The 12345-nt window shown below is 40.0% G+C and overlaps 1 protein-coding gene across 2 annotated transcripts in view; it reads right to left on the bottom strand.

The window, feature by feature from the left end:
* chd6 (chromodomain helicase DNA binding protein 6) overlaps nt 1-10055 on the bottom strand; it is an 84207-nt gene extending 74152 nt beyond the window's left edge. Inside the window, exon 1 of one of the 2 annotated variants that reach the window (XM_035387548.1) lies at nt 9945-10055. The gene's annotated coding sequence lies outside the window, so the exon portion shown is untranslated. Of the gene's footprint in view, nt 1-9663; nt 9898-9944 lie in introns of those variants that run through there. The other variant, XM_035387549.1, reaches the window with a different exon arrangement.
* Between the last annotated feature and the right edge of the window lie 2290 nt (nt 10056-12345).

The raw sequence follows: 12345 nt of genomic DNA, 5'->3' as shown, positions 1-12345 counted from the left end.
GATTTCTATCTCAGGCTACACGCCATTTTTTAACCCTCTCGTCAAATCAGGTCAGGTTACCTAGAAAGTATGCAAATTGCACACATGATTCGCTAGAGGATATGTATTCATTCAATTCATTTTTTTGCCTGACAAAATCAGATAATAAAATGTGTTTTTCATGAAAGCCGTATTTAGCTGAATTTATTAATCAAATGTATTTCCTGATGCATGTAGGTTATTTATTGACCTCTGCCAACCGAATAGGAAATTCTTTCCCGCCCATTTTATGTGGTGGTGGGAGAGAATGCGAGCAATGCCTTCACATTACTTTATATTCGTATAGCAGATACGCTTATCCAGGGTGACTTGAGGTGTGTTCTGATCATCCCCGCGTGCCCTCGCTGGATCCAAAACCGGTCCGTTTGATTGGCGGCACCATCTAAATTATTTCGGCGGGTTCTGTCCGATAGATGCCTCTCTATGAGATCAATAAGAATAAGTGATGCAGCCCACCACGGAACATTGCCTGCACCTGATTGGCTCCCCGTTTTTCAAACCGGAACAACACAGCGTCCCGTTCATAAGCTTTCTCTCATTCCACCGAAGCAGTCCACCAAGATGTGTGTCTGAAAACATTTGAGGCGAGAAACAAGCAATGCAGTTACCCAATCTTGACTCACGTTTGATCTGCAATGCCCAGTTTGAGCATTTGATCATGAGCCAGAAGAGCTATGCTGGACAGATTCATTTGCATAGAGTAATGTGGAGCAGGCCTACGTCCTATGCAAATACAGAACCGGTGAACGAGCCACACCACTCGCCGGGCTGCATCAGTAACGCACCGTGCGGCCTCGACAGTACGCAGAAACAGAATAGAACGCGTCAGATAGCCGGAACCGGTGAGAACGCACCTTTACAACGCCAGAGAACAGATCGTAACCACAACAGACAGCTGCCACATTAAAAATGTGACACTGTAAATACATCCTGTGCCCAGTCTTGTGTATGCGGCCGATGCAATCCAGCGTGTTTCTGTACCGTGAGAGCAGTTGGCTTCAGATACTTAATGTTTGCCTGATCCTCCTCCCACCCCCCGAATCTCAGGTTGCCAGAAACAATGCTTCAGCATTGCTACTTATTGTCTGTTACACCAGACCAAATAAATACTGGGTTTTTCCAATAAATATTCCAGACTGTCTTTCGCGTGTGCTGGAGTCACACTTGGCAGAGGGCCAAGTAATCAGTGTAATACTCAAATCATAGGCTAGGCTACTCAGGCAATTAGCCAAATACACACAACTTACAGCTGCTACCTTGCGTATGAAAGAGTACACAGGAATATACACCGATATTCACACAGCACTCGATTATTATTTATATATTTTACCATGAAACTTAACATTAGATCTGGGCTCGATGCTAACATTTTTTAAACATTTAGGAGCATATTAATGAATCCCAATTCGTTTATGCGCTCCTTAATAATTTTACCAGTTAGCACACATCAATTTCCAGGTGCAAATGGGAGCAAAGTATAGCCCTGTGGACACATGTGTGGTCCTGTACAGTCCCCGATGACACATCGGTCCCAGGTTACCCTAATTCAACTGCGCAGGAATGCTGGTTAATTCTAAAGCCATTCCACTCGAGAAAGCAAAGTCACCAACAAATAAAAGAACACCACAAGCCCACAGCCGCTTGCTGACAACCAATGGCTTTGTTCATATCAGGGATCTCACACTTCAATCCCAGAGGCTCCGGCGTCTGTTGGTTTTAGGCATTTCAGCACTTAAGTGATTAATTTAAGTCACTGATTGGCTAAAAACCCCTTGTTTCTAAGGCCTACCTTGGTTACTGATTGACAGTAACCCCTGAGGCCCTCCAGAAATAGAGACCGAGGGCCCAGGTTCACGTGATGTCACTACCAAACCCGAGCAAAGCCTGGAAAAGGAGAACTGAAAAAGGCAGAGACATCCCCGCTTTACTTTCGCTTGATTGGTTGTAAGAGGGGTTAACCTGCTTTAGCATTTCCTGGAGAGCACAGATGGAGAGGAGGCCATCTTTCTGCTTTTCCATCGCAATACATTACACCGGGTCTTACAGGGCACTCCAGGGGAACTACCAGCATTTTCCCCACACAAAGACAAGTCGCACAATTTCAGACAAGCTTTATTTAAAATGCAAATACTACCAACACGCTGCCACATGTCCATGCAAAACGCAGTAAAAACATACGATTAAGGGAGTAAGGTGTCATTAAAAAAAATGTAATTTTTAACCCCCCAGCAATGCTGGCTGCAATTCACCGGCTGCAGAGGTCACGTTAACACTCTTTTATTACCCTCAAAAAAAAAGTGGCAAGGAAAAAAATATACTGTGTTCTATAAACTCAGATATTTTGGGATTGTTTTTTAAGAACGGGCAATGACCCAGACTTGAACCAAAAATAATGGTTCAGTATTCCATGGGCTGGCCCAACCACTGGGCTGGCACATCAACTTTGATTAACTCTCTCATTTCTGAACGTAGGACCATTTTGTTTTTTTTTATTTTTTATTTTTTGTTAAGCAGTGGAGACTGCCTGTCTAAAATACATTGAATTGACTGACAATAAAACCAGACTGGCATTTGAAAACCGCGACTACATTTAGCACAATTTTGGCCGTTTCGTCACCAACAATACTAGCTGCTGAAAACACACGAAGCACAGAGCATGCAGCTCTAATACTTCAGAAAAATATTTCAGAAATAAACATCATTATTAGAACTACCACTTCATGCCATACTTCTTTCTAAGGACAAATATGATGACCAGGAGCTGAAAGTGCACTGTGGATGTTTATCTCCATGAAAGACGATGTGCAATTGAGGGCGAAGACAAACTCAAAGCGATGAATGAATTCACGCTATTGTAACGTGTTACGTGTAATTTTTTGGTTTGTGCAATGAAATACAAACGTTACTATGTAGCCTATGCCTTCACTACTACATTGACGATTATAAATATAGGAATACAACCATTGTTTTACAAGCATTACAAAGCCTACAGTTATTCTGGCACTGTGTTTGAAACATTTGGATTTTGTAGGCTGTTTGTCACCTGCTTCAATAGCCTGTAGATTCATGGCAAAAAAAAAAAAAAAATTATTAGTTGTATGCATAGTTATTTATGAAGGCATTTATTTTTGTTTTATTTCATAGTTATATATAATGTAAATTTATTTTTATTTTATAATGTATTGTTGTTAAACAGTTATTTATTGTTTGAATAGGTTCCAGTGTCAGCAATAAAAAATAAAAAGAAAAATAAAATAAAAGAAAACAGGTTTATTTAACCATTTCAGATCTCAAAGCATATTTAAGCCAGATAGTCTGCAGATATTTTTATACACTATAAAGCAATGGTATGTCCTATTGACATGGCTCTATGATGTGGTATCACCATGCAACCTATTCTTGCAATGTAGCCTAATATGTATTCCTGAGCTGACACTTTTGGTTTTGGGGATATAATCAAGTGAACAAATTTTTTTAATAAGCGAAAATGATTTTTTCCTCCTAAAATAGGGCCTACCAACTAATCCATATTATATCCTAGGGACAAGTCTTGTAAAAAAAAATGATTGGTTGTAAGAGGGGTTATCTATTCAGTAAACCGGTTTAATCTGGAAAAACTGAGGGTAGCGGAAAAAATGTCAAAATCACCACTGGGTTCAATGAGTTTTAAAGGGGCTGTTCAACATACAGTCAGAGTGCACTCAAAAGACAAACCATCTGCCCGTTAATATTACCCAATTAGCATAGAACCATTCAGGGCAATATCTAAACAAACAGTATACATTGCATAAATCATTAAGGATTAAAACCCCTATCAAAAATGCATATAATAAATACACTGCCCCAGAGCAAGGTGTAATGGAAGCAGACTGGACAGTTTCTGGGACCTTTGTTCTTTTTTTAAATAAATGACCATCATAAGGACATTATTAGCAAACATCTTCATATCGGATAAAAACCGAGAAGCTTGGCAAATAGTTCAGAAGCTCCAAAAATAAACTTTTTTTGTGTTCAAAACAATACAAGTTCAATTGTTTAAAAAAAGACTTGGGGAGGAATAGCTAAACATAGCTAATTTCTATCAGGATGAAGTAATCACTCTGAATTGGTAAAGACCAAAATGATTCTGTGATATTGGCTATAGAAAAAAGTATTTAAATTAGATTATATTACTGATATAGGCTACAATGCCTTCTTCATTCCACATTTAGAGTCCAGTGATGGGCAACACACTATAAGAAAGACATAGGCGTAGGCCTAGAAGCTCCAGAGAAAGTAGGCTACATAGAAGGGCAACTAGGGGGCAACTAAACTAGTTTTATGAATCAACTGCAAAAGTTTATCCCATGAAGAAAGGCTTTGGACATTTCCACAAACATAAGTGCATATGGGGAAATACAGAATGTCAACTCTGCTATGGCATCAGGAAGTATCATTCAGTAAATTTAAACCTGCTTATATGACCATTTGTAGTGTACATAGCCTATATTTGTATGGCTTTTATACTTGTTAATATAAAATTCTGAGCAGTGTCATTCTGCACACAGGCTTATAATACACATAGGCTATATTATTATTATTATTATTATTATTATTATTATTATTATTAACTTATTTGCGTAGAGCTTTTCATAGTACTCAAAGATGGTTTTTGTTACAGCCAATGTTTTACTCAATTAAGGTTGCTGAACACGTGTTTAAATTCTTCCATAATTTCTTTCATTAAACTTGTTAAAAAAATGCAGGTTTGGCACTTTATAATTTATTTGCCTTGAATTCTTCATAATAAAATGGGTAGTTATAGCAACCATGTGTCCACATTTACACCAATTAGGAGCCCATTTATTTGTGTCTTTAATTTCATCAATTGCTTTTTTTTTCTTCTCTATCCGTAATTGTTTACAATATAGCACAATCTATTCTTTGTGGCATGCATAGCTATTTCTGACATGATGTGGTTGAAGAGGTAAAATTATGCCTGAAAACATGAACTTGCAATTAAGTTAACATTGTGAGATTGCAATTGTGTTTAAAACAAAACCAGAATAAACAGGACCGAGTTTCAGGCCCACCGACTGAATCCAACTGGCATAGACCCAGATCTGTGAATGTGACTGGCAGAAACAATCGTAATCGACACTGATATCACTAAGTTAATTTTAATTAAGCAATTTTGCCCATATCTTAAATTTAGCAACAAAAAAATGAACAATTTCTCAGCTACGTAAATAACAAATCGTTAAGTAACGTGGAAAGAACTAATGCTCATTTCAATGCGTGGGACGGATAGAAGAAACAAGTCATTACAATAATTTACATCAGCCTAAGCTTAAGATGGGTGCTCGATGTTTACATTCAAGCAAAAACAAGCGTGAATCTGCAATAGCTGCGACCACACACGTGCATGCATCCATGTGCGCATGCATCCACGCACACACCCTCACACAAACACGTGACCTCTTCTTTGGCTCATGACCAACCTTTCCACAAAATCTTGTGCAAATCTGTGAATCCACTCGGGAGTTATGCGCCTTTTTGTGATAGGACACGCCCATTGCCACGCCCCCTCTTGGTCAATTGGCCTGAAAGTTTCTCAGCTTTACCTTCGGTCATGACCAACCTCCATGCCAAATTTCAGCTTCCTGGGGTGAAAACTGGCCGCTAGGGTGTGGGACACTTTTGTGGACCAACCAACCAACCAACTGACCGACCGACCGACCGACAGACAGAGCTATAGAGCTGCGGTCGCTGCTAAAAAAAAAAAAAAAAAGTCTCAATTTTCTTACTTTCTCTGTTTAAATCCCAAAAGCAGGCAGCTGGTTCGGTCAAAATTCAGTTTAATGCAGCAGGGAGGGATTCACAAAGTTCCACTGTTTACCCCTTCAGCTATCACCATCGGTTCTGTTCACCCCTGTAAAACACCTTCGTTTCCATTGAATGCAAAAAAAACTAAAAAGTAACAATAAAGATATTTTTTTTACAGCAGGGCAGGCATTACCGATGTGTCCGTATCGCAAGCAATCGCTTTTTTAATCGCGGAAGCCAAAACAGCGATCAGGATTCATTTGGGCTAATTGTGCAGCCCTAATTTGTACACAAAAAAATTAAACACATGTTTGGTTGCACTCGCACCCTCAGAAGGCAAGGCTGATGCTAATCACTACTTAATGGCACGGCGTCACCATCCTCACCCCATATTAAAGCATTTCTATCCAGCAGAGAGGGGCGGCCTTCAAGATGGCAAGACCCTCGCCCCAATACACAGAACACGAGAAACCTCCCAATGCACTACGAGGAGCACAAAAGAATAATCACAGTAATAACAGTAATACTAATAATAATAATCCAGCATGCAATGATATGATTGGTTGACACAGTATAGAAATATATTTTTCATACTGCGCCAAAACTTTCTCATGTGGCTGCCATGTTTGCAGCCCCGCAGGTAGAACTCCTCTACCGCACCAGAGCAGCACAGGTAACAGCGCTGGCACCTGCATCACTAATTCCACAGAGCCTATCGGCAAAGTACAAAGATTTGCGGATTTCTGCAGCCAGTCATTTGCACCAACTGCCAATTTTAGGCTAATTCCAACATTTAGGACAGTTTATCAGCATTGACAACGTATTCATATTGATTGGTTTTTGGTTTAACTCATCCTGAACAAGTCAAATAAAAGGCAGCCTCGGTCAAAACACACTTGTTTTTGCTAATCCTATGACATCTCTCTTCACTCTGTGATCAACTTTGAGAACACAGAGGTCAAAGGTCACAGGTAACACTAGAAGGAGGATCAGCTGGGAAATCTCAGGTTCTCTTGATCTCAAGAAATAAAGTTTAGTCACAAACCTATTAAACACACACACACACACACACACACACACACACACACACACACACACACACACACACACACACACACACACACACACACACACACACACACACACACACACACACACACACACACACACACACACACACACACACACACACTATTCTAAGCGTCTTCTGCAGTGCAAGAGGTACAGCATATAGGGGTGGGTTTATAACCATGTAAACATACTTAAAAATGCCAGCTAGTTGGTTTGCACATGAATTCATTTGCATGACTACGGTTGAATTTTTTGGGAAATATTCAGGGGTGGAAACCTGCCATGGGAATTAACAGGGATATATGGGAATTAATAGGAATAAAAATGCGGGGCCTTGTTGGCACAAGCAGCATTTACCATTTCATGCGTATAGAAATATAAAGCTTTTACCTTATCATAAGCAGGTATAATTTCAAAACCTACGATCAGAATTCCTTTAGTTTCAAGTTGCACATCAATTAAATGACTTTACTTTTTGCATTAGATTCTTTCACTGAACACCAAAAAAACAGGAAAGCTGAGTAACGCATTCTCTCTGTGCATGCTGCAGAGTTGCATTTCTACTAGTAAATGGTCCCCAGTAAATGGGATGCTGACGATTGGCATGAGAGATGCAACAGTGCACTGCACACGAGACGGAAGAACGCAAAGTGCAGGGTCGCAATTCAACTGAATTTCCATTAAATGGGGATGTTTTAACCAAAGCATGCCACAACATCTCGAACTGCATTTTTATGTGTATCCCCGCCCCCCCCACCAAACATTTTATATTGAAATTGGCCAAAAATTGCCCAAGCTTATCTTCCTATGAAAAGTTTAGAAAATTTCTGGGAATTTACAGGACATTTTCTGATCCTTTGCAACATTAGCAGCGACTTCATTGGTCAAGACATAGGCTACTTGTTCTTAGCCTTTTTTTTTTTTTTTTTTTTTGCTGGACCGCAACAGCAGGGCCAGCCCTACAAACGCAAATGTCTGTGACTGACTGAGTGAGTGATGAAGTTACGCCATTGGACGGCCGAGTTATGAAGTCACACCATTGGTCGGCCGGATTACGTGTTAGTCCAGTCATATACTAGGTTTTAACCAGGCCTTGTTTTATAACTTCCCATTTCAAACTATCCCATAAAACTTTAAATAAATGTCCAGTACTATAGTATTGTCTAGCATTACTACAATACTATCAGTGTCTACCTATCACAAGCTAGTTTTGATGGCACGTCACCGTCAGAGTTTAGGATAATAGGCAATTGTTGCCCAACCTTTTCTTTTGTAATTAATATCAAATAGTGCACAATCCACAATCCTTTTCTCCCCTAATACGCCTACACTATATCCACGAACAGATTTACAAAGCTGAGTAGCGTGCAATTTAATGATGATTCACAGCTGTGACAGATGTTTTGTCATGTGTAAACTAAATTTAGACAAGAAACCTCAATCTAACAGTAACAATATAGTCTTTTAAAACTCACCATACTCACCATGGAAAATTTGGGCAAGATGATAAATTTTGGTCTAATGACCTAAGGACATTCAAGAATCATACTCAAAAAAAGTTATACGAGTAGGAAAGAGTATAAAGCAGTACAAAACGAATAACTGAATGTATTCTATTAATTTATTTGGCTATTTCTGCATAGCTTCTGCATTATCTGGCGATAAATTCAGTCCACTAGCCAGCCAACTTCATGTAGGCCCATACAAAGTTTACCCAAGAAGTTGTGTAGAGGCTGGAAGACCAGTAAAGTTCAGGTGGTTGAACAGTGAAACAAAACAATGACCATCAGTAGAGTCAGGATTAATTCAAACTCATCTATTTTTACTCAGAATTCCAGACATGATTATGGGATGGAATTCCCTTACTCCAAACCACTTTTTTTACAGAATTTTTTTATATTAAAAAGAATATTCAAAGTGACAGCTAAACAAAACAAATATTTAGGTGGTTACCCAGCTATAGAAATGTTATCCCCTATCCTATAGTTTGATCATTAGAGTTATTCTACTTACTAAATATATACTTACTATATATATATATGTGTATATATATATATGGTATACAGCCAGTTGGTTTAAATGTAAGCAGACTTTTGAAAAGGAAATATTCAAATATATAGCATTCTCAGAAAACGAGCATGGCAAACTATAACTAGTGCTGTTATAATGACTATGAAAATTCGCACAGTAGATTGGGCAAACCAAGTTACTCGGCCATCTATCCGAGCAGCTGCTTCTGCCCAGGTAACCAGGTAGATAAGTAAGGTAGAGGGTTACCTACTTAGCAGGAGCCTTTGTTACGGCGGCGCATGTTGCTACTAAGAGGTTGTACATGGCTTGCGTTAGCTTCAAAACACTGGAAATGCTATACCTGCAGGCATCATTTCCTTTTATAGTAACGGGCTATGGAAAAGAAAGGTGGGGATTCGTCTTGATTCCCGCTAACCAGCTAGCTCCTAAATGTACTTAATTGGAGTTGGATATCAATGATGCTCTATTTTCGGATTATCTACATAGCTCACAAGCCAGCTAACAGGCTGCCTCCAAAAAATCTCACTAGCCACATCGACAGCTATGTGCCCTATTTATACTAGCTAGCTGGCTAGCTAGCCAGCTTGCTAACTATAATGTCACTGCAATGATGTTACATATTCGAGTCCTTACACGTGTTAACACCCCCTTAAAACTCCTCACAGGGACATCGCCGCTACCCCACAATACGACCTCACCTACCGGAGCCACACTCACCGGATCGGGCATCAGTTAGCTAACCCTTCGCCACACCGCATTTATTCCCAAGGACACAAAAAACGCCATGACAGTTAAGAAAAATGCATAAAAAATTAGAGGGGGTGGGAGACGGAATAAAAAAAACTCCGTGCAATTTCTTAATCCTTGTAAAGCACAAGAGCCGTGGAGTTCATTCATGGGGGATGCACTGAGTTCAATGCTAGGGAACCGCAGCTTTACCGTGCAGGGGGCGTCAATACAACACAGAATAATAAATAAAAGTTAAAAGATCTACTTACCTAAAATGGCTACTGCAGCAGCCAAAATACAAACAGCTATTATTTGGTGAAGTTTAGCACTGGAAGCCTGCAACAACAGCCTAACCTTAATTGGACCCGCATTATTCTATTTTCCATTGGCTGAAACGTAGCGCATCTGGGTCGATGAATATCACCATTGGTCGACCAGCTGTCAAACAAGGAGTGCCGTTCTACGTTTGTCTGAGAGCGACTTATTGCAAGCACCATTGTGCACTTTTAGTTATTTGCATTGATGTGAGCTATTTTATGATTGGTCGTCTCTAGTAACATACAGATCATTAAACTATATGAAATGTCTGACTTTCCGTATTTAAAATGCGTATTTTTCGCCAAAGGGTGCATTTTTTAAGCCGTATTCACCGTATTACTGGACCCAGCGCCAAGTCTCCAGTGGTTTTATATTTCATGTTCTTTGCATCCACCAATCATGGTGCTTTTTACTCCATCATTACAACGTTTAAGGAAAAAAAGGCCAACATTCCACGTCTTTGCTCATGTTTCGTTTCCCGGATGTTAAATATCCTGCATTAAACAAAGTGCGGGGGAAACTCGCTCGTGAGTGCGGATGGGTTAGCTGGCGCGGTCTATACCGGCGCTGCAGCGAGGCAGTAGACGCGCGTGAAGTTGTATTGCATTCAGTGACCCGTTAGGACGGTTTCTCACGTTATGGTTTTTAAAGGCACGAACGTGTGGCTTTCCATCTAAAACACTAATGTGAAATGGCAGTCTACCTTCACAGGTTCGCTTTAACCGTTATTAACGTGACCTACTGACCAAAGAAATAACATTAAACAAGATATTTAATTAAATACTTTTCCCTATTAACTTGAATTCTATATATTGTCTTCTTACAGAACTGCACACATACTGTTCTCCTATTTCTCTGGTTTTGATTGATTTGCATAGGCTATGGAATGTTTGGTTCTAGGACGCTAAATAATCTTTATTGGTAACAGTAAGCTCACATGGAGGTTTTGCAGTGTGCAACTCTCCTGGTAAGGTATGTACATTTAACTGGATGTCTGTTTTTCCTACATTCATTAAACAGATGTAATGAGTGCAATGGACTCCATGTTTTACTACTGTGATTTAAATAAACATGTAGCTGCCACAAGCCGGGTAGCCACTCTGTTTAACAGTACTACTGTGACCAGGATAGACATGCTTGCAGATGTCAAGCCATGGCCCTCTCTGGCCATTTCACACGACCAGATCAGGTAACATTTAGCCTGCTGAGCTAAAGACCAAGGTCTCCAGCCAAGTGAACTAATCAGACTCTGATTGCTTCTCCAGCAGTGACATCACAATAGCAGACGTTCCATGCTAACTCCATGTCTCCACTCTCGTTACAGTGCTAAGACCTCACCCATTCCAGAAAAGTTAAAGGTCAACAGCTTAGAAACATTTGCCCTCTTTGGGGTCATCATACTCGCTTCTGTCATGGGATGATCTTGTTCACACGACTACTCCAATCTTAATGGCAGATTGCCAATACGGGGCATCATCAGGTTGTCCTGTCTCTTAATAATCTGCAGGTACCCCCTGCCAGGTACACAGCGTTAATCACTCTTGAGACCTGGTGAGTGTCTCTCTGTGTGTCTCCATGGTAATGGTAATGGACAAACTTTGCTTGGTACTGTCAGAGAGCTGTGGCACTGGCAGGGCCGTTCCCCGTATTCACAGTGCGCTAAACAAAAGCCACTATTTACCTTCTTGTGCAAAGATATGTGAGCTGTGAATTAAAGCCTTTTGATATATTGCTGTTTTCTGTATCTCTACCAGTGCACCTGGCAGAGATTTTATTATACTAAAATCAACCTTCTATTCTGTGCCTCAGAGGCAGTTTTCAGTAACAGAAAGGAATGGGACAATACGGGTAGCTTAACTTCGCCACACAAGGTACATTTTGTTTTTGGTTTATTACTGGGAATGTGCCTTATTACAATGGCAGCAGGTAATGATACAAAGGCAGTAAATGCCAAGACCACCAACATAATGGAGCAGTAAGAGGCAGGAAGGAATGAAGCTGCTGCCAGATAGTGATATGGAATATCTATGTTGGTTCTGCCGAAGGTGCATCCAAACAGGAAGCACTACTGACAGAGTCGTTGATAAAGTTTTTTTTTTCTTAACCTCTGTGATTAGGAAAGCCATGTAATGTTTGTGGCTTATAATTTTTCTTTATCTGTGCCACCGTGATCCAAATCCTGGGGAAACTGTGGATGTATTTAAACCGCATGGTCATTGCCTTGGAGCTGAGGTTGTCAATAAATCTCATATTAGCAGGGAAATCCTGTATTCATGTTAAAAAAAATAGGTTGTTTTAACCGGGATGCTCTTTGTCCTGTATATTGCACTTTGGTAATTTGGGTTGCTATAT

The sequence above is a fragment of the Anguilla anguilla genome, chromosome 13 (genome assembly GCF_013347855.1).
Source record: "Anguilla anguilla isolate fAngAng1 chromosome 13, fAngAng1.pri, whole genome shotgun sequence".
NCBI classification, from domain to species: Eukaryota; Metazoa; Chordata; class Actinopteri; order Anguilliformes; family Anguillidae; genus Anguilla; species Anguilla anguilla.
The sequence above is the reverse complement of the archived record's forward strand: the minus strand, read 5'-3'. Positions and strand labels throughout refer to the sequence as shown.